This window comes from Gopherus flavomarginatus, chromosome 23 (assembly GCF_025201925.1).
Source record: "Gopherus flavomarginatus isolate rGopFla2 chromosome 23, rGopFla2.mat.asm, whole genome shotgun sequence".
In the NCBI taxonomy this organism is placed as follows: Eukaryota; Metazoa; Chordata; order Testudines; family Testudinidae; genus Gopherus; species Gopherus flavomarginatus.
The window spans coordinates 11260742-11281276 of record NC_066639.1 but is presented as its reverse complement, the minus strand read 5'-3'; the positions used below and the strand labels follow the sequence as shown (position 1 = coordinate 11281276).

General features: G+C 49.5%; 1 protein-coding gene and 1 non-coding gene across 2 annotated transcripts in view; both read left to right on the top strand.

Annotated features, from left to right (window-relative positions):
• LOC127039738 (gastrula zinc finger protein XlCGF57.1-like) overlaps positions 1 to 20535 on the top strand; it is a 188901-nt gene that overhangs the window by 109625 nt on the left and 58741 nt on the right. The gene's annotated exons all lie outside the window — the stretch shown is intronic.
• Positions 18115 to 18196, top strand: TRNAS-AGA (transfer RNA serine (anticodon AGA)). Its single transcript has one exon. It is a non-coding gene; the product is annotated as a tRNA-Ser (tRNA).

Here is a 20535-nt window from a genome sequence, read left to right as displayed (position 1 = left end):
GTCGGCAGTGGATCACGTAAGATGCCCCTTTCTACCCAGGCTGGCAGGGGGGAAAACCCTGCAGATAGACTCTTGAACTCTGGGGCTGCGGGACTGTGGGTGATTTTGGGGCTGCTGGACTCTTGAAACATTTGAGGTATTGGACATTGGTGTCTTGGGATGATTTGAGGATTGCTAGACTTAAGAGCCCAGGGAAAAGGACACGGCCTAGTTGAGGTGTTTTCCCAATTTAATGCAATGTTGTTTATCTCATGTTATTCAGCATTTTCTGCTACACCCAGACTCTATGCTTGCGAGAGGGGAAGTATTACCTCTTTGCGGCACCTAGGGCATATGTAAAATTTTCCCATATCACTGGGTGGGGGCTCGAGCTGGTTTGCATTATGTTGTAGGGAAGGGATCCCTATGTATTGAATCCAGTCCTTACTGTTATCAATTTAGCCTGGCAGAAGGGTTCCACCTACATCCAAGAGGGTCCCTGGGGGGCTTAGGGAGTTCGTGGGGGGCACAGATACCTACATCCAGGCTGGAGGGGTCCCTGGGGGGCTTAGGTGTTTGATGGGGGGCACAGATACCTATGTCCAGGCTGCGGGGGTCCCGGAGGGGCTTAAGGGGTGTCACAGAGTGTGGTGGAATCTGGCCCTGAACCTCTCTTCCTGGGACACACAGTGACTCAGCCAGCCAGTAAAACAGAACGTTTATTGGTTAACAGGAATGAAGGATACAGCAGAACTTTTGGGCACAACCAGGACCCCTCAGTCGAGTCCTTCTGGGGGTTTAGGAAGCTTAGTTCTCAGTTTGGGATTCCCTGAATTCCAACAACCCAGCTCCAAACCAAAACTGAACTAACTCCCTCCAGCCGGCCCCTTTCTGTGTCCAGCTTCCCAGGCAAAGGTGCTGACCCCCTCCCCACTGCCTAGCTCAGGTTACAGGCTTAGGTCCTGTCCCTCACCTAATGTCACCTGCTGCTCTCCCATCCCCCACACAGGCAGTCCCTACTCCATCACAGTCCGGGGGGCTTAAGGGGGTTCGTAGGGTCATAGATACTTACGTCCAGAATGGTTGGGACCCTGGGGAGTTAGGGGGATTGTGGGGGACATAGGTACTTGCATCCAGGCTGTAGAGGTCCTGGTGGGGATTAGGGGCTTCGTGGAGGACACTAATACCTACGTCCGGGCTGCAGGGGTCCCTGGATGACTTAGGGGGTTCTGGTGAGCACAGTGGTCCCTGGGGGCTTAGGACTTGGTGAGGGGCACAGATACCTATGTATGTCCTGGAGGGGTCCCTGGGGGGGCTTAGTGGTATTGTAGGGGACACAGATACCTACTTCCAGGCTATAGGGATTCTGGGGGGGCTTAGGGCGTCCGGGGTGGTGCAGATACCTACATCCAGGCTGGAGGGGTCCCAGGGGGCTTAGGGGTTTGTAGGGAGCACAGATATGTACGTCCAGGCTGGAGAGGTTCCGGGGAGGATTAGGTGGTTTTGCGGACTGCAGAGATACCTATCTCCAGGCTCTAGGGGTCCCTGGGGGGCTTAGAGTTTTTTTTGGGACGCACAGATATCTATGTCCAGGTTTCTGTGGCACCTTATAGACTAACAGACGTTTTGGAGCATGAGCTTTCGTGGGTGAATACCCACTTCCTCAGATGCAAGTGCTTAGGAGGTGGGAGGGGTGCAGATGACATGCATCTGAGGAAGTGGGTATTCACCCACGAAAGCTCATGCTCCAAAACGTCTGTTAGTCTATAAGGTGCCACAGGATTCTTGCTGCTTTTACAGATCCAGACTAACACGGCTACCCTCTGATACTATGTCCAGGTTGGAGTGGTTCTGGAGGCGTTTAGGGGGTTCCTGGGGAGCACATATACCTAGGTCCATGCTGTAGGGGTCCCCTGGTGGATTAGGGGTTTTCTAGGGGACACAGATACATACGTCTAGGCTGTAGGGGTCCCTGGGAGGCTTAGGGGGGTTGTAGGGGGCAGAGATACCTATGTCCAGGCAATCGGGCTTCCGGGGGGAATTAGTGTGTTGCGGGGGCACAGATACCTAGGTCCAGGCTGGAGGATTCCCGGGAGGGGCTTAGGCAGTTTGTGAGAAGCACAGATACCTGCATCAAGGCTAGAGAGGTCCCTGAGGGGCTAAGGGGGTTTCTAGTGGGTACAGATACCTACCTCCAGGCTGGAGGGGTTCCTCGGCAATTAGAGGTTGTGGGGGGGGCACAGATACCTCTGTCCAGGCTGGAGGGTCCCTGGGGGGGTAAGTGGGTTCGTGGGGGGCCCAGATACTTAAGCCCAGGCTGGAGGGGTCCAGGGGGCACTTATGGGGTTTGGGGGAGCACAGGATCTTATCTCTGGGCTGTAGGGGTCCCTAGTGGGCTTAGGGGGTTTTGGGGGCCCCCAGATACCTACTTCCATGCTGTAGGCATCCCTATAGGTGCTTATGGGTTCTTGGGGTGCACAGATACCTACTTCCAGGCTGGAGGGGTCCCAGGGAGGTTGGGGTTTTATGGGGCCCAGATATGAACCTCCAGGCTGTAGGAGTCCCAGAGGGGCTATGGGGGCACAGATACCTACATCTAGGCTGGAGGGGTCCTGGGAGGTATAGGGGGTTTGTGGGGGGCACAGATACCTAGCTCCAGGCTGTTGGTGTCCCGGGGAGATTAGGCGGTTCACTGGGGGCTCAGATACATCCAGGCTGGATGTGTCCAGAGGAGCTTAGGGGGTTTGTGGGGTGCTCAGACACCTGTGTCCAGGCTGTAGGGGCCCAGGGGACCTTAAGGGATCGTGGGAGATACAGATACCTAACTTCAGGCTATAGGGGTCCCAGGGGTGCTTAGGAGGTGGGAGGGGTGCAGATATCTATGTCCAGCCCGTAGGGTCCCTTGGGGGGCTTACAGGGTTGTGGGGGTAAAGATACCTACATCCCGGCTGAAGGAGTCCACAGGGGGTTCCTGTGGGTCAGAGATACCTATGTCCAGGCTGTAGGGGTCTTGCGGGGCTTAGGGGCTTTCTAGAGGTCACAGATACCTCTGTGCAGACTAGACGGGTCCTGGAGGGATTAGGAGGTTTATGGGATGCACAGATGACAACTTCCAGACTGTACAGGTCCCTGGGGGGCTTAAGGGATTGTGGGGGGCACAGATACCTATGTCAAGGCTGGAGGGGTTCCTGAAGGGCTTAGCGGTTCATGGGGGCACAGATACCTGAGTCCAGCTGAGCTTTTCCCTGGGGGCAGCCTGTGTGCAGCTGCGGTCAGCTGTTTGCTGGGCAGGCTCCGCTCAACTGCTCCCCCCTCCCTGCTCCTGCAGTGGCTGAGTGAGTCTCCCCCACAAACAGCCTCAGGGGTCGGGGTGGGTGCGGGTGCGGGGCCAGCAGCAGCACAGCCTGCCCCTCTTCCCTACCTCTCGGGCTGATGGCTCTGCCACGGCCTCTGCATGAATCGCTGCTCCCTGCCCGCCAGGCTCGGCTCTGGTCACAGGAGCATCGGGTGCCCCAGGGAGCCCATCTAGGCTGGGGCTGGGGGCAGTGGGAGGTTGGGGGGAGGAGAAGCTCCAGATACTGGCAGGGGATGGGGGGGGGAGAGGAGCCGAGCTGGAGTGGGGGAGGAGAAGCCCTGGACTGGGCTGGAGCCACCCTGGGAAGGGGGCGGGGGGGGGGAGGAGACGCCCCAGGCCCCTGCAGGAGCTGCAGTGTGACGGAGGGGATGGAGAGGGAAAGGAGCCACCCTCGGGGAGGGAGGAGAAGCCCTGGACCCTGGCAGAAGATGTGAGGCTGAAGTCCCCAGTTCAGGAGCCCCAGACACCTTAGTGGCAAAAGTTGCAAGGCTGAAGCCCTGACCCCACTCTGTGTGCAACTTCCCTGAGCCCCTCTCTCTCCCATCCCCCCTGTGGAGCTGGATCCCACTCTCTGACTGTGGAGAAATTCATCCCAAATCTCCCCATGTTGGGATCTCCATTTCCCCCATCATCACCCAGCCATGAATGGATTTAGCCCAGGAGGCAGGATCAGCATTGGCCCCATTTGGCAGGTGGGCTCTAGGGCACAAAGAGGTGCAGTGACTTTCCCAAGGCTAAGCAGGGAGTCTGTGGCAGAGCAGAGACTCAAACCCAGAACACCTGAGCCTGAGTCCTGTGCCTTAACCACAAGGCAACCTTCCCACCGAAGGAGAGGGAACCTCCTCTGCCACTTTGAGGGTGTGGGTGGGAGCAGCCACTGGACAGAGCTGCCAGAAGGTGGGGGGGTTGGATAGTTGTGGGGGGTGATTAGTGGGTCGGGGGGGGTCTCTGGAGGGGGTGGTCAGGGGACAAGAAGCAGGGGGGTTGGATGGGTTGAGGGTTTGGGAGATGCCTGTCAGGTGGTGGAGCGGGGTCGGGGCAGGCAGGGAGCAGAGGGAGTTGGATGGGTCGGGAGTTCTGGGGGTCCTGTCAGGGGGCAAGGAGCGGTTGGATGGGGCGTGGGTGTCCCGGGGGTCTGTCTGGGTTTGGGGTGTGGATAAGGGTCAGGGGGACAGGTAGGGGGCAGGGTCCTAGGGAGGCAGTTACAGTGGGGGGGTCTCAGGAGGGGGAAGTCAGGGGACAAGGAGCTGGGAGGCTTAGAAAGGGGGTTGGGTCCTGGAGGGCAGTTAGGGGCAGGGTCCCAGGAGGGGGCAGTCAGGGGACAAGGAGCAGGGAGGATTCTGAGGGGGCAGCCAGGGGGCAGGAAGGGGGAGGCAGTGGATAGGGTGAGGCTCCCTGGGTGCACCTCCTAATGAAATGTGCTGTGCACGCCTATGGTCACGGGGGTGAGCTACTTGCATCCTTTTCCTGTTTGTGCCATTTCTTTCCGTCTCAAAACCTGATAACAATTTTCTCTAGTTCTTCCCCTTCTCTCTCCCCTCCCCACATGTGGCTAGAAAATCCAAGGAGATTCCCTCGTTTTCCCTACAATTATTGACTCTCTAGTCTCTTATTTTCTCCATAATTCTTAAATTCTCCTCAGCTTTGGGATGTGAACCTAGCCCATTTTATCTGCAGCAATTTGTCCTTGGGTAGGTGGGAATTTGTTGTCCTGTGTCACTCCCCCAATGTGGGTGGTGGTTAGTAGGTGCTGGCTGGGGGAGCCCGCAGACATGGCTGCCTCTAGGGGGGAGATGGGGTGGCCGATCTCTGCCAGAAACAGGACATGGCCGAACAGGAGGGGAAGGGAGGCGCCAGTGTCCCTATGGAGCCTGCCCAGCCCCTTTGCTTCTGCTCCTTTCTCAAGGAGACTTTCTTGCTGGGGAGGCTGAAAAATCTCCCTGTGGGCTTAGCCTGGCAGGAGGGGCAGGTCTCCCCTGTAATAAAGAGATGGAGCATGTTCCCAGCATGGCAGAATCTAGGCTGTGTCTGTGCAGGGAAAGATCCTGGGGGAATCGTGATGTGACATGAACTAAAGCCTGTTCTGAGACCTTCACATTTCCCTTCTCGCCCTGCCAGGCTGCAGGATGTCGTCCATGTTTCGCTCCAGCTCATCCCATCCTCCCATGGGATAGGGAAGGGAAACGGCTGCGGAGGAGCTAGTTCAGGCAGGGATTATCGGTGGAGGGGGCTGGTGGGTTCCTGCTGGCGGGGAGGGACAGCAAATACACAGGAGGTGGGAGGTTTGGGCAGTCTGGGTTGGAGCTTGGAGTTTGCCAAAAAATTCCCTGGGTGGAGAATGGCGGGAGGCCAAGGTGTGGCAAACCTCTTGGGACTGGTTTAATATGCGGCTTCCATTCTAGGACCAGACCCATGAGGTTAGACGGTGGAAATGCTCTAATTTGTACAACAGGAAACACCCCCCCTAGGTGGAGCTAGGAAAACAGACCAGACTCCCAGGGTGGAGCCCGACCTGATTAACCAGCGGCTGCTGTGAGATGTGAGAGGGCACCCACCAGTGAGGCTCGGTGGAGGGGTGTTCTTAACCTTTTTCTTTCTAAGGCCCCCAACGTGCTATAAAAACTCCACGGCCCTGCGTGTGCCTGGTTCTCTGCATATCACTATCATGTATGTGACTCACTAAGATTTGACTCCATCATTGCTGTTAGTATGATACTTGGAGCTGCATTTATTTTCATAGAAATTTTGTTACTTTACTGTCAGATTTAAAAATACAGTTTGAAGATAAATGATCTTCATCTGCACAGTGTCTGAAGTTTTGAGTTTAGCTAATTTTTTTTTTACAAGCCCTGCTAAGGTAAGTACAAGCAAGTTTTAGAGTCTGTTATTTGTTTATACCATTGTAAATAATGAATGACAAAGCACAATATGTTACTAACAGTAATAATGATAATTACGCCAGCCAGGAGAGGTGAGGCATTTTAGAACTCGTTACTCAAAGAACTGAATTTAAGCACAGGACAGAAATAAAATGACGAAATGCACAGACTAGTTAAAAAGCTAAACTAACAGCACTGTCATCCTGACCGAATGTGAAGGAATAAAATTACAGAGACTATATGTACTTTGTGCATTTTGACAGGAAGTAAAAAGAAGTAATAATAGTAATTGAAGTGTCTGTTGTGGGGTGTGGGTGTGTGTTTGGGGAGTGTGAGACACAGCCTGCTATCATTTCCAGCACAGCAGCACTCACTAGTCCGAAGGCTCGTTTACACAGCAGCAGGGGCCAGCAGCTCCCACTCCTGACCCAGAGGCAGCAGCACAGAATCTTGTCCCCCCACCTCAGCTCAGCAGAGACTGGGCACAGAGGCAGGAGGGTGGGGCCACCCCGATATCAGCAGCCCCCCCTGAGCAGCACACAGGAGGCTCCTGGGAGCAGCTTGGCAGGGGCAGCTCCAAGTGTGGGGAGGGGGCAGGGCTGCAGGAACAGTTGTAGGGCAGATAGCTGAAGAGAAGTGGGGAGAGGAGAGACACTCCTGCTGGAGGAACCGCCTCAGTAAGGCCCCCCCGGACCATCATGTAGTCTGCTCCCCACTAAGTCTGGTCCTGTCCAGCTCTTTACAATAAGAACAGTGTTGGGCTCCCTGCCAGCGAGCTCTCCCTGCACCCTGCTAGGGCCTCCATCTCCTGTATACGTCTGGCTAGTAGGGGGGTGATGGATCTGCTGGGAGAGACAAGGGGCTCTCACTTCGTCCCCTCACCCTGGTGTTTCCTGGCTGCTCTGAGCGGGGTGGGGTGGGACTCTTACTGTGAGCCACCCAGAGCCTCCATTTGATTGGCTCCTCTCCCCCATGAGTGTGGGGCAGGAGGTGCTGAGTGTTGGACTCTTGCTCTTTCAGGGGCCGGTGACCTTCAAGGAAGTGGCTGTGTATTTCACCAGGGAAGAGGGGGCTCTGCTGGACCCCACTCAGAGAGCCATCTACAGGGATGTCATGCAGGAGAATTATGAGACGGTGACCTCGCTGGGTAAGGAGTCCTGTCCCCTGGGTTATTAGAAGCTGTGGGGTCTCTGAAGAACCTGAGCAGTAATAACTTTATACCTTTATTCATCCTCCAAGTTTCCTTGTCCCACTTTTTTGCCTTATCTCCCACCCAGTAGAATCATTTTTAGACATTTGTCTTCAGTCATTTTGAAATTGCGTTTAATGTGTCCTTCTTGGCTACATTAATAACTGTAGCTTTCATGCTGTTTTCTCATTTTAAGAGGAAACTATGCAGTCCTAGAATTCTAAATTAAGTAAATAGGTGTGTCATGGTATAATTCCCCACTCTGAACCTTAGCGTCCAAAAGATGGGGTACCAGCATGAATTCCTCTAAGCTCAATTACCAGCTTAGTACTTGTAGCGCTGCCACCAACCAGGAATTCCAGTGCCTGGTACACTCTGGTCCACCCAAAACCTTGCCCGGGGACCCCCAAGACCCAGACCCTCTGGATCTTAACACAAGGAAAGTAAACTCTTTCCCTCACCGTTGCCTCTCCCAGGCTTCCCCTCCCTGCGTTACCCTGGAAGATCACTGTGATTCAAACTCCTTGAATCTTAAAACAGAGAGGAAAATCCACCTTCCCCCCTCCTTCTCTCTCCCCCTCCCAGACTCTCCCTGAGACAGTAATCCTAACACAGAGATAAATTAACCTTTCTCTCCCCCTTCCCTCCTTTCTCCCCACCAATTCCCTGGTGAATCCAGACCCAGTCCCCTGGGGTCTCACACCAGAATAAAATACCAATCAGGTTCTTAAACAAGAAAAACTTTTAATTAAAGAGAGAAAAAACAGTAAAAATTATCTTTGTAAATTTGAAATGGAATAGGTATAGGGTCTTTCAGCTATAGACACTGGGAATACCCTCCCAGCCTAAGTATACAAGTACAAATTAAAATACTTTCAGCAAAATACAAATTTGAACTCGTTCCAGCCAAATACAAATTTGAACTCCTCCCAGCCAAATACACATTTGCAAATAAAGAAAACAACCATAAGCCTAACTAGCTTTATCTACCTTGTACTCACTATTCTGAACTTATAAGAGCCTGTATCGGAGAGATTGGAGAGAAACCTGGTTGCATGTCTGGTTCCTCTGAGCCCCCAGGGTGAACAACAACCAAAAACTAACAGCACACACAAAAACTTCGCTCCCTCAAGATTTGAAAGTATCCTGTCCCTGATTGGTCCTCTGGTCAGGGGACAGCCAGGCTTGTTAACCCTTTACAGGCAAAAGAGACAGGAAGTACTCCTGTTCTATTAACCCTTACTTATCTGTTTATGACACGCCCCCAAATCGCTGCCCACACTGGCAGTGATTTCTCTCTAGAACTCTAGAATAAACAGATCAATAAACACATGCACCCTTACATATGCTTCTAATTATGTACAACTACAAGATGCTTCACATTGTAAGGACAATTTTTAACCAGCTGATTTTGGGAAACTTTCACGGGAGAGTGCATCAACTCCTTGATTTGTTGCCGCTGCAGATGTTCCCGGGTTGTGGAGAGGTTCACCTCTTTCACGCCACTGTTACTTTTCCCTTTGTAGTAGACACCGTCAGGCCACTCAGCATCATCTCCTCCCCTGGGCTGTAAACTGACAAACCTGCAAGTCTCTGAAATAAAAGGGCTTGAGAGAATCAATGTGGTACACTCTGGGCTTTAGGGAGGAATTGCGAAATGCTATGAGGTAGTTAACAGCTCCCAGGCACTCTTGGACCGTGAATGGCCCTTCCCATGACGCTTCCATTTTATGGGCCTGTTGCGCCTTCAAGACCATAACCTGGTCTCCTACCTTGAAGGAACGCTCTCTGGCATGTCTATCATACCAGGCCTTTTGCTTTTTTTGAGCATCCTTTAGGTTTTCTTTAGCAAGGGCTAAAGAGTGTTGGAGGGTGTCCTGTAGGTTGCTTACAAAGTCCAGAATGTTAGTCCCTGGAGTGGGTGTAAACCCCTCCCATTGCTGCTTCACCAACTGTAATGGCCCTTTAACCTCATGGCCATACACAAGCTCAAACGGTGAGAACCCTAAACTGGGATGTGGTACAGCCCTGTAGGCAAAGAGCAACTGCTGCAACACTAGATCCCAGTCATTGGAGTGTTCATTCACGAATTTATGTATTATGGCCCCCAAAGTTCCATTAAACCTTTCCACCAGGCCATTGGTTTGATAATGGTACGGGGTGGCAACCAGGTGATTCACCCCATGAGTTTCCCACAGTTTTTTCATGGTCCCTGCCAGGAAATTTGTCCCTGAATCCATAAGAATATCAGAGGGCCAACCTACCCTGGCAAAAATGTCTGTTAGGGCCTGGCACACAGTTTTAGCCCTGGTGTTGCCTAGAGTTACTGCTTCTGGCCATCGGGTAGCAAGTCCACGAAAGTCAGTATGTACTGCTTTCCTCTGGGGGTCTTTTTTGGGAAAGGACCCAGAATATTCACAGCTACTCGCTGAAATGGGACCTCAATTATGGGGAGTGGCTGGAGAGGGGCCTTGACCTGGTCTTGGGGCTTTCCTGCTTTTTGGCATCCTTCACAAGACCGGACATACTTGGCAACATCCTTGCCCATCCCCTCCCAGTGGAAGGACTTCCCCAACCTGTCTTTGGTTCTGTTCACCCCAGCATGGCCACTGGGATGATCATGAGCCAAGCTTAAGAGCTTCCCCCGGTACTTAGTTGGAACCACCAACTGTTTTTGTGGATGCCAGTCTTCCCGGTGTCCACCAGAAAGAGTCTCCTTATATAAAAGCCCTTGTTCTATAACAAACCGGGATCGGTTAGAAGAGCTGAGAGGCGGTGGGGTGCTTCGTGCTGCCGCCCAAGCTTTCTGAAGGCTGTCATCTGCTTCCTGCTCAGTCTGGAACTGTTTCCTGGAGGCTGGAGACACCAGTTCTTCCTTAGACTGTGGACTTGGGCTTGGTCCCTTTGGAAGCGATGTAGGTGATGGGGTTGTTTTCGTGGCTGGTGAACTGCTCTCCGCTGGTGCACCAGGTGGTATTCCAGGCTCGGGCTGAGCCTCTTGGGTATGGTTGTCTGCTGCTTCTGCCAGTTCAGGCTCGCTGGTGCCCTCTGGCGTTGGGGTTGAGAATGCGTTTGCAAGCACTGGCATCAGTGCTGGCAATGGTTCTGGTGTTGGTTGCGTTTCCAGGTCCGGGTCTGGGACTGGAGCTACTGTGACTGTAGCAGTCGTTGGCAGGGGATCTGGGTCCACTACTTCTGTCTGGGTCTCTGCTAACACAGACGGGGCCCCTGTGGATGGCTCAGGAACAGGAATGGGTCTGGAAACTTGCCTGGCTTGGCTGCGTGTAACCATTCCCACCCTCTTGGCCCACTTTACCTGGTTGGCCAAGTCTTCCCCCATTAGCATGGGGATGTGATAATTGTTATAGACTGCAAAAGTCCACATTCCTGACCAGCCTTTGTACTGGACAGGCAGTTTAGCTGTAGGCAAGTTTACTGCTTGTGACATGAAGGGGTAAATTGTCACTTGGGCCTTTGGGTTGATGTATTTGGGGTCCACCAAGGATTGATGGATAGCTGACACTTGTGCCCCTGTGTCTCTCCACACGATAACCTTCTTTCCGCCCACTCTCAAAATTTCCCTTCACTCTGAGGGTATTTGAGAGGCATCTGGGCCTGGGGATCTTTGGAGTGATGGAGATAAAATGAACTGCACTCGGTTGGGGTTCTTGGGGCAGTTGGCCTTAATATGTCCCAGTTCATTACACTTGAAGCATCGCCCAGCTGACTGGTCACTGGGCTGAGGTGGGTTACTGGAGATTGGTGAGGTGAGAGAATAGGGAGTCGGTGGCTTTCCTTGGGTTGTAGGTGGGGTCTTGGGTTGCCCTCGGGTATAGGGTTTATTGTCGGTGTGACCCCGATGATATTCGCTCACCTTGATAGTAGCTCTTTTCTTTTCTGCCACTTCCACCCATCTGGCTCCAATCTCCCCCGCCTCAGTTACCATTTTGGGCTTCCCATCTAGGATGTACCTTTCTATTTCCTCCGGAACACGCACTAAGAACTGCTCCAATTGTATTAGGAGGTGCATGTCGTCCAGAGATTTAACATTGGCTCCTGATATCCAGGCATTATAATTCTTTCCAATGTGGTAGGCATGTTGGGTGAATGACACATCTGGTTTCCACCTTAGGGCTCTGAACCTCTGACGGGCATGCTCAGGTGTTAGCCCCATTCTGATTCTGGCCTTGGTTTGAAAAAGTTTATAATCGTTCATGTTCTCCTTAGGCATTTCAGCCGCCACCTCTGCTAAGGGTCCACTGAGCAGTGGCCTCAGCTCTATCATGTACTGGTCTTCAGAGATGCTGTACCCATGGCAGGTCCTTTCAAAATTTTCTAGGAAGGCCTGAGTGTCATCACCTGCCTTGTAGGTGGGAAATTTCTTGGGATGTGGAACGATAACTGATGAAGGGTTGGTAGGATTGGCTGTGTCCTTTGGCTTAGCCTGTTCTAATTCCAGGGCCTGCCGGTGGGCCTCCCTCTAGAGTTCCAACTCTTTCTCTTTTATCTCCAGCTCTCTCCTGTGGTCAGCCTCTCTTTCTCTTTCTCTCAGCTCCATTTCTTTTGTTTTATTTCTAGTTCTTGTAGTTTCTTTTCCATGTCTCGCTTGTGGTCTACGTCTTTGATTTGTGCCTCTGCCTCCAGTTTGCCCGTTCCTGTTTCAGGGTGTCCTTGGTAGTCATGGTTTCTGCTTTCTTGTGTTGGGGCACCCTCTGCTGTTTACTGTCTGAAATCCTGTTTCTCTGTTGCCTCCTTAGGGTTGCTTAGCAACAGAGTCTTTTTTAACGCTTTCTACCTAGCTATTCCTGACAGAGTTAGAAAGAAAAAAAACATTCATTTGCAAATGTGTTTTGCTGGTGTGTGGTAACTCACATCTGGAGTCCCTTTGTTTAACAGAGATCCTTGTTAAACCCTAGTGCCTCTGCCTTCAGAGTACTCAGAAGGGAGAGACCAAAAAAAACTTGCAGACCTTTGCTTTTAAAACAATCTCCTCTAGCCTGGTTTACACACAGCTAGCAGGGAAAGAGAGAGAAAAATTACTACTGGCTTTTGCTTCTAAACCCAAACCTCAGTCTGCCTGCAGATAGCTAGCAGGGAGAGAAATAAAAACCTCACTGGCTTTTGGATTCTATCTTTTCTATCTATCCCACATGCTGCACACCATGTCATGATATAATTCCCCACTCTGAACCTTAGCGTCCAAAAGATGAGGTACCAGCATGAATTCCTCTAAGCTCAATTACCAGCTTAGTACTTGTAGCGCTGCCAACAACCAGGAATTCCAGTGCCTGGTACACTCTGGTCCCCCCAAAACCTTGCCTGGGGACCCCCAAGACCCAGACCCTCTGGATCTTCACACAAGGAAAGTAAACCCTTTCCCTCACCGTTGCCTCTCCCAGACTTCCCCTCCCTGGGTTACCCTGGAAGATCACTGTGATTCAAACTCCTTGAATCTTAAAACAGAGAGGAAAATCCACCTTTCCCCCTCCCAGATTCTCCCTGAGAGAGAAAGCAATCCTAACACAGAGAGGAAATTAACCTCTCTCTCCCTCTTCCCTCCTTTCTCCCCACCAATTCCCTGGTGGATCCAGACCCAGTCCCCTGGGGTCTCACCAGAAGAAAAAAACAATCAGGTTCTTAAACAAGAAAAGCTTTTAATTAAAGAAAATAAAAACAGTAAACATTATCTTTGTAAATTTAAAAAAATGGAATAGGTACAGGGTCTTTCAGCTATAGACACTGGGAATACCCTCCCAGCCTAAGTATACAAATACAAATTAAAATCCTTTCAGCAAAATACCAATTTGAACTCCTTCCAACCAAATACACATTTGCAAATAAAGAAAACAACCATAAGCCTAACTAACTTTATCTACCTAGTACTCACTATTGTGAACTTATAAGAGCCTGTATTGGAGATATTGGAGAGAAACCTGGTTGCACGTCTGGTCCCTCTGAGCCCCCAGCGTGAACAACAACCAAAATCTAACAGCACACACAAAAACTTCCCTCCCTCAAGATTTGAAAGTATCCTGTCCCCTGATTGGTCCTCTGGTCAGGTGACAGCCAGGCTCACTGTTCTTATTAACACTTTCCAGGCAAAAGAGATATGAAGCACTTTTGTTCTATTAACTCTTACTTATCTGTTTATAACACCTTCATATTCCTTCACTTCCCAACATGTCCGGTGAGGTCATGTTCTTGGCTGTCCATGCTTGGGAATGGTGCTTGGACGTCTTTGATCCTAAATCAGAGTCACTCTGGCAGGAGCTGAAAGTGTCACAGACCTGGAAGGGGATTTCAAATGGATCCCAAGCACTGTTCAAATCCCCTTTTCCCTCTATTGGCAAAGCCACTTCTGGGAAGGTCGGTTGTTTTTTCCACCTGTTATGAAGGTGCTAAAACTTCTGTAAATAACACTAATGAGACAGCACTGGGTGAAGCAGGATTCAGCGGATCAGGGGAGAATTTCTCATCCTGCTACTGAGACATCATATATAACCTAGTCTGGAATTTCACTTTAAATGAAAATGGAAAGTGTCTTCTACCTCTCTGTGATATGGGTTTTCTATCTTTCATGAAGGCTCCTTGGTCATATACCTGCATGTTAGTGTTGTTTGACAGATTGTAGCTCAGATTTATTGGGAAATTTCAGACAAATGACCATCATTATTTGACTTTAGGTTTGTTTTTTCCCCTATCCCTGCGTGATGAAATGGAGAAAATTCAAATGCAGTTCAGTTAACAGGAGAGAATACTCCAAGCTGCTGGAGATATTATCAGAGAAACAGTCTGTTTTTAAATCTCCACTCTGAAAAGGTGAATAGTAGCAGACCCCAAATGGTACAACTGACAGAAATAAGTGCACATGGTCACAGGGTAGTTCAATTGTTTAAGTCAATATTGTCTCCTATGATCCAGGGATAGAATTCCACAGCAGGTGACTTGGAACTAGGCAAAATGCCAGGTATTTGGTTCCCAAGGTATTTGTGACCCAGTCCCTACAGGAGGTTACTCCTGAAGAGATCTCCTAACTAATCCCAAAATTTGGGAAATGCTGTCTGTGATGAGGTGCATTAACCCTGCACTGGCACTGCTAGGGTTAACTGCACCCTGTGGGCTGAAGAGGCCACATCCCCTCACCCTCTGGGCATGCTCCGACTGGAGGCGGAGTATAAACGGGAGCAGTTCAGCCTGGGCGGACTGGGGAGAACAAACCTATGTTGTTGGCACGGGGTGTGTGGGGGGAGACCCCAGGGCTGGGCTGGCAGGGGGCTGCCGGTAGGGGGAAGCCCAGGGCTCGGTCAGCAGGAGCATGTGGTGGGGAGCCCAGGGCTGGGGTGGGGGCAGCCAAAATTTGTTTTGCTTGGGGCAGCAAAAATCCTAGAGCCGCCCCTGCCTCCACGCACTGTGAGGTAGGTAGGAGCGGATCATTATTATCTCTACTTGAAAGAGGGAGAAGCTAAGGCTGAGGAAGGAGAATTGACTTGTCTTAGGTCACACACCCAGCCAGTGGTAGACTTGGGAATAGGACCCAAGAGCCCTGATTTTCAAACTAACCATTGGATTTTGAATTTCATACATTGAATGACCTGGATAAAGTGCTCTCAGATGAGCTCCAGACCAACAACAGTGACAGTAATTATTCAGCAAGTATTTGAGGAGAACTGCAATGTTAGAGAGAATCATGAACTGCTCAGAGACAATTAATGCAGAGAAGCAGCAAAACTCATCAAACACAGAACTGGTTCTGACTTATTTACTTGGTCTTAAAAGAGAACAACAAGGACCTGAGTCTCCTCCTTGTCAATAACCCCCTGCTCAGCCAATCAGGGTAGAGACTGGGGATGGGAGGCTGAGGGTTCTCACCAGAGAGCCCAAAGGATGGCCCAGGTCACTGGTGGGGATCACTGTCCGAGCACTATTTCAGCCCCACATTTTTGGGTGGACCTCCCACAGTGGGAGCTGCAGAGCACTTCCCTGTAACACACACACACACACACACACACACTCTCTCTCTCTCTCTCCTGGTGTTCAGAGGGGAACAGGTAAAAGGACAAAGGAAGCAAGAGAAGAAGAGAAAGAAGGGTTGGAAGAAGAGGTGAAACAAAAAGGACAAACTCTAATGTCCCCAGTGATTCTAAGGGGAGAAATCCCAGGTGCGCAATAAAATTCTGCCTCCTTAAGCTCGTGTTTTCCACACCTAGAATTCAACTGTCACCAGATGGATCAAACTGAACAGGTTTCAAACCTCGAGGAGGCTCTTACCTTCTAAACAGGGATGGCTGTTTTCTAGTAAAATCACTAAAAGGGAAGGAGAAAACTTGGAAGAGGTTCCTCCTGGCGCTCATGTATGTGAACCCAAATACTCTCTCAGTCCTCAAAGAGAGACCTGGAGGAGACTTGCTGAAGCAAAGCCACAGGGGTCTCTGAGGTTTCCCTGGCCCCTTGCCCCTGTCCTGCCTGGCTGATGTCAGCATCTCTCTGTGAGGTCACCACCTCCCCACCACCATTGACCAATAGTCTGAGGTCCTGCAAAAGGCCTTTGTGATGTCACTGCCACACCCCTCTCTTGCTGTGCCAATGTCCTGCCCCTGGCCAGGCACTTTGGTGGTTTGAGCTACTCCCTGTGGATCACCCCACTCAAGGAGCGTTCGTTCTAGGCAGCAAGCTGGCTAGACAGGAAAACATCAGATGCTGCTCCCAATGCTACACTCAGTTTTTTAGAAATTAGTCAACGTTATGGCCAGATGAGACCATTAGAGCTCACTAGAAGGCATTTTTCTCCAGCCCTCAGAACATTTGGTGGCTCTTTGCTGACCCAGCTCCAATTTCACATCTTTTTCAAATGAGGACACCACAATTGGAGGCAGTATTCTAGTATCAGTCTCACCGATGCTGTGATGTTATTGATATAATCTGTAATTGTATAGATCACCGTTGCGACCACTGTTCTATATTTGTAGCCAATATTGTAGAAAGGTTGTTGTGTAAGGGGTCTATGGAGAGGTTCTGATTGGCTGATTATAATTATGCTAAAGGTAGTAATTGGAGATATACCAATATCCTAGAACTAGAAGGGACCTTGAAAAGTCATCAAGTCCAGCCCCCTGCCTTTACTAACGGGACCAATTTTCGCCCCAGATCTCTAAGTGGCCGCCTCAAGGTTTGAACTCACAACTCTGAGTGTAGCAGGCCAATGCTCAAACCACTGAGCTATCCCTCCCGCCTATTGCTAGATGTTTCATTTTTGTAGTTGATGTTATGAATATTGGCTCTATGCTACCCATATTTCAAACTTGTGCCATAATGGGGGACAAAACAGCTACCTTGTTAGAAGTGGCTTTACCAATAAATGGAACCTGGGATTTAAACTCCCAATGATCACACTGTGTTTGGGATCCATTTGAATTCCTCTCCCAGGTCTTTAATACTCAGCTCCAGTCATAGCGACTCTGATAGAGGATTAAAGAAGTCAAAGCATCATCTGCAAGCACAGACAATGGAGAATGCTTCATCACATGACACTTTGAGAAGTGGATGGACAGAATGTGATGAAGATAAACTCTGCCTGGCTCAGACAAAAGCTTACAGTTGCGCAGTAATGAGGAAGGAGGGAATCTCTGAGTCACCCGTCCACGGTCGGGTCTTCACAGTGCTCCTGAGCTGGAGAGTGAAGAATCCCCTCGGTCCCGCCGTGAGACTGAGGAATAGGAGGCCTGTCACCACCATTCCTGCCATCCTGCATTCCTGGTGTCCAGCATCCCAGAGGGCCTCCCTGCCAGCGACAAAACTCAACCATCATCTGGACTCCCCAGTGCTCCTCCTCAACGGCTCTAAATCACCTGGAAAGTGGAACGTCCTGGGCATCGTGCCGGCACGTGGGATCCACTGCACCTGAACAGTGGGGAAAGGTTTCTGTGCTGGAGCATCATTTACTGTTTTCCAGTTTCCAAGGGAGGGTTTATGGGCCTGAGCCTTAAGCTCCCAAAGCCAGTCACTGTTTCATTGTATTAATTGTTTGCATTTTCCTCTGTTCCCCGTTTTCTGTACCTTTACCTTGACTACACTTACCTTTGCGCCAAACCACCTTGTCTCCTCTTTATTTTATTTACACCTCACGAGGGAGGCAAAGTCCACTAGTGATAAGAGACAGGAGGGAGTTGAGTTTGTATCTCCTGAGAAAAGGGGCTTTTTCCTTTCCTATTTCTCCCCTACCTACCATTTCTAACGTTTTCTTTTGAAGCATTGCCTTATTCCTCTGGAGATGACAGAGAGGACGTGGCCACCTTCACCTCCAACAGTGAGATATTGGCTCAGCTCTTTCTTTACGCTGCTGTTGTCAGTCCACGAAACATCAGCGATGGATGCAAGGCTGAGCTTACGCACCAATCCCCTGAAATATTTCAGTGCTCCAGAGAAATCCTGCCCCCGGCCATTGGCATAATCTGGTGGAGATTCGAATAGGAAAGGGACGGTCTGAATTGTCAGTGTGGGGAATGAACAACAATCAATAGCAATGTTGTTAACCGCAAACACTCTCTAACCATGCTCCGGCTGGAAGGGAAATGGGCAGGAACTCTTGTTGTTCAGCCATGGACACACTTACACTAATGCACAGCCAGGAGTGTGCTGGGGGAGCTGGTCTGCGCAATTTGAAGTGACAATTCTGTGAGAACAGAATCATTGTGTAGTGAAGCCCTGTACATCAAGTAGTTGTGGCTGAGTGGTTAAGGCGATGGATGAGAAATCCATTGGGGTATCTTTATGCAGGTTCAAATCCTGCCAACTATGGTAGCATTAATGTGTGGTCATTGCTGTTGTCTTGGTGCCTGAACATCCACAGCATCAAACTGCAGCCAGATCTAGTCTCGCTCTGCTCCAGCACTGTGGAATAGACAGTTGCTACAGTGAGCGGAGGGGTTTTCCATCCCTGTAATAGCTACCTTGACAGAACAATCTTCCCTTTCATTTAGCACTATGTAACCACGGCTTAGGTAAGTTTAATGATACTGGTACTGGTTTCACACTCTGAAAGACGTACTTGTTATCCCATCACCCTCCCATTCCCTGGGCCTTCTTGCGTGACCAGAGGGCAGCAATACATGGAGTTCAAAGGTGCAAACAATTTGATGTTTATTCGAGTAAATTTCCAGCAAGCAATGATTCCAATTTCCTTCCTCAGTATCCCCCCTTCCCAGCTCTGACACCACAGAGCCTTGCTTGTGTCCCTGTTCCCATTCCCTGTTCCTATTCCCCACCTTAGCAAAACACAATTGCAATTCCCCTACCCCTATTCCCATTCCCCACCTTACTTCCTGACTGACTGCAGACTATATAGTAAAACGTGAGTTCTGCTTAGCTATACCTTAACCAATAATTTTACTGATGTTTAACTAACTAATCCAAACATATTGTAACATGATTATCTAACCAATTATACCCCACCACCTTAATTAGTTTACATCCAACAAATTAATTATATAGCAGACAGAAACAATCACAGAACCAGACAGAGATTATACAGACAAGCAATAGGAAAGTGGAGACTACAGTGATAGAACAAAGAAATGAGGATTTCACACCCCAGCTGTTGATAAGTGAACTGTTGCCGGACAGGATGCTATCATAGTAGAGGTTGTGGATGCTGGTTGCTTAAATGTCTGGCCCCCAGGGCAGGATTTTGAGGGTCACTATTACTTTCTCAGCATGCCAGCAACCATCTTTTGTTCACTTAAAACGTAAGCAGGGAGATTCCAACACCACAGAACTCATGGAGCTCCAGGAAACGTGTAACTTTAGGTCCGGATGAGTGTGTCTAAAAATCAGTTGTGCTGTAGAAGATCTCTAGGAGTTGAAAGAGATGTGCCATCTCAACCTCCCTAAAGAGTGTCATCAAATATTAATGAAAACAAGGGTTGATAAGTCACATCCTTTGTAGCATTAGGATTGTGGACTGGTCTAAAGTGCCAATTTTAAGACTCTCTTTTCCTATCTCTTAGGTGTTCTGGTCTCTGCACAGAGATGTGGTTTCAAATCCCACTCCTGACATGACCATTTTCTTTTATCTGGAGAAAACGGCCTCACTTCAATCTCCTTTGCAGCAATAGAACACCATTTGCTTAGCTTTTCTATTCCAGTAGTTGTGAGAGAAGCTCCAAACCAGGGGGAAACAGTGCCTTTTCTCTCGACTGATCAATTTTTATCTTTCTTCATTCCAAGCCATTTTCTCAGAAACATCTGTATTTCCCACACTTTTTTGTTCAGCGTTCTTTGCTTTTATGAAACTTTGGGGTCATCATTTACTGCCACACAACTGTATTTATGAAGTGAAATAATATTTTTTGGATATTCTTGCAGTAGGGACTGGATACAGGCCTGGATCAGAATCTTCGTTACCAGAGCTAGAATTTCTATTTTACAAGAGCTATTTTTCTGCAGCTATTAGATTTCCAACATTGATTTCATTTTATACACATTTTGAGCATCTATTAAGGATAAATTCAACAAAAATACCACTTCTCTTTCCTCCACATCTGCATCGTGAAGGGGAGCATTCCGAATACCATACGATTAGCTAGGAAAGATCTTCTGTGGGTTATAGGTTACAAAAATGCTTCAGGAACCAAATACATGGGCATTTTGCCACGTTAGAAATCACTCAATGTGGAATTCTCTCCCCAAATCATCTGAGAAAATACTGACTAAGAATTGAACTACAGTGTGATCATATGCACTTTCTTCAGTTAGTTGGGGTTCTGCTGTTGTTCCCCATTTCCGAATGGAGATTTTCAATCACTGCTGTTTCTTTGTTAGCATGTGCAGTGAATTGGAGAGTTCTCCACTGTTGACAGAACTGCACTTGAACTTTCTCTGTGTCATCATGGAGGGGTGGGGAAAAAGCAAAGCTGAAGCGACAAATGACCACTTCCTAAAGTCCTAATTTCTCTTAAATTCTCCAAGAAATCCGAGCTACGTCCTATCAAACTGAACTAATATCCAATTGGGTGAGCAAACAACTTTCAGGAAAGATAGAAACCCACATCACAGAGAGACAGAATACATGACAATGAAAGCATCAAGAGAAATTCCAGAGCAGGTTACATCTGATTATTCCGAATCAGGGCAAGAGA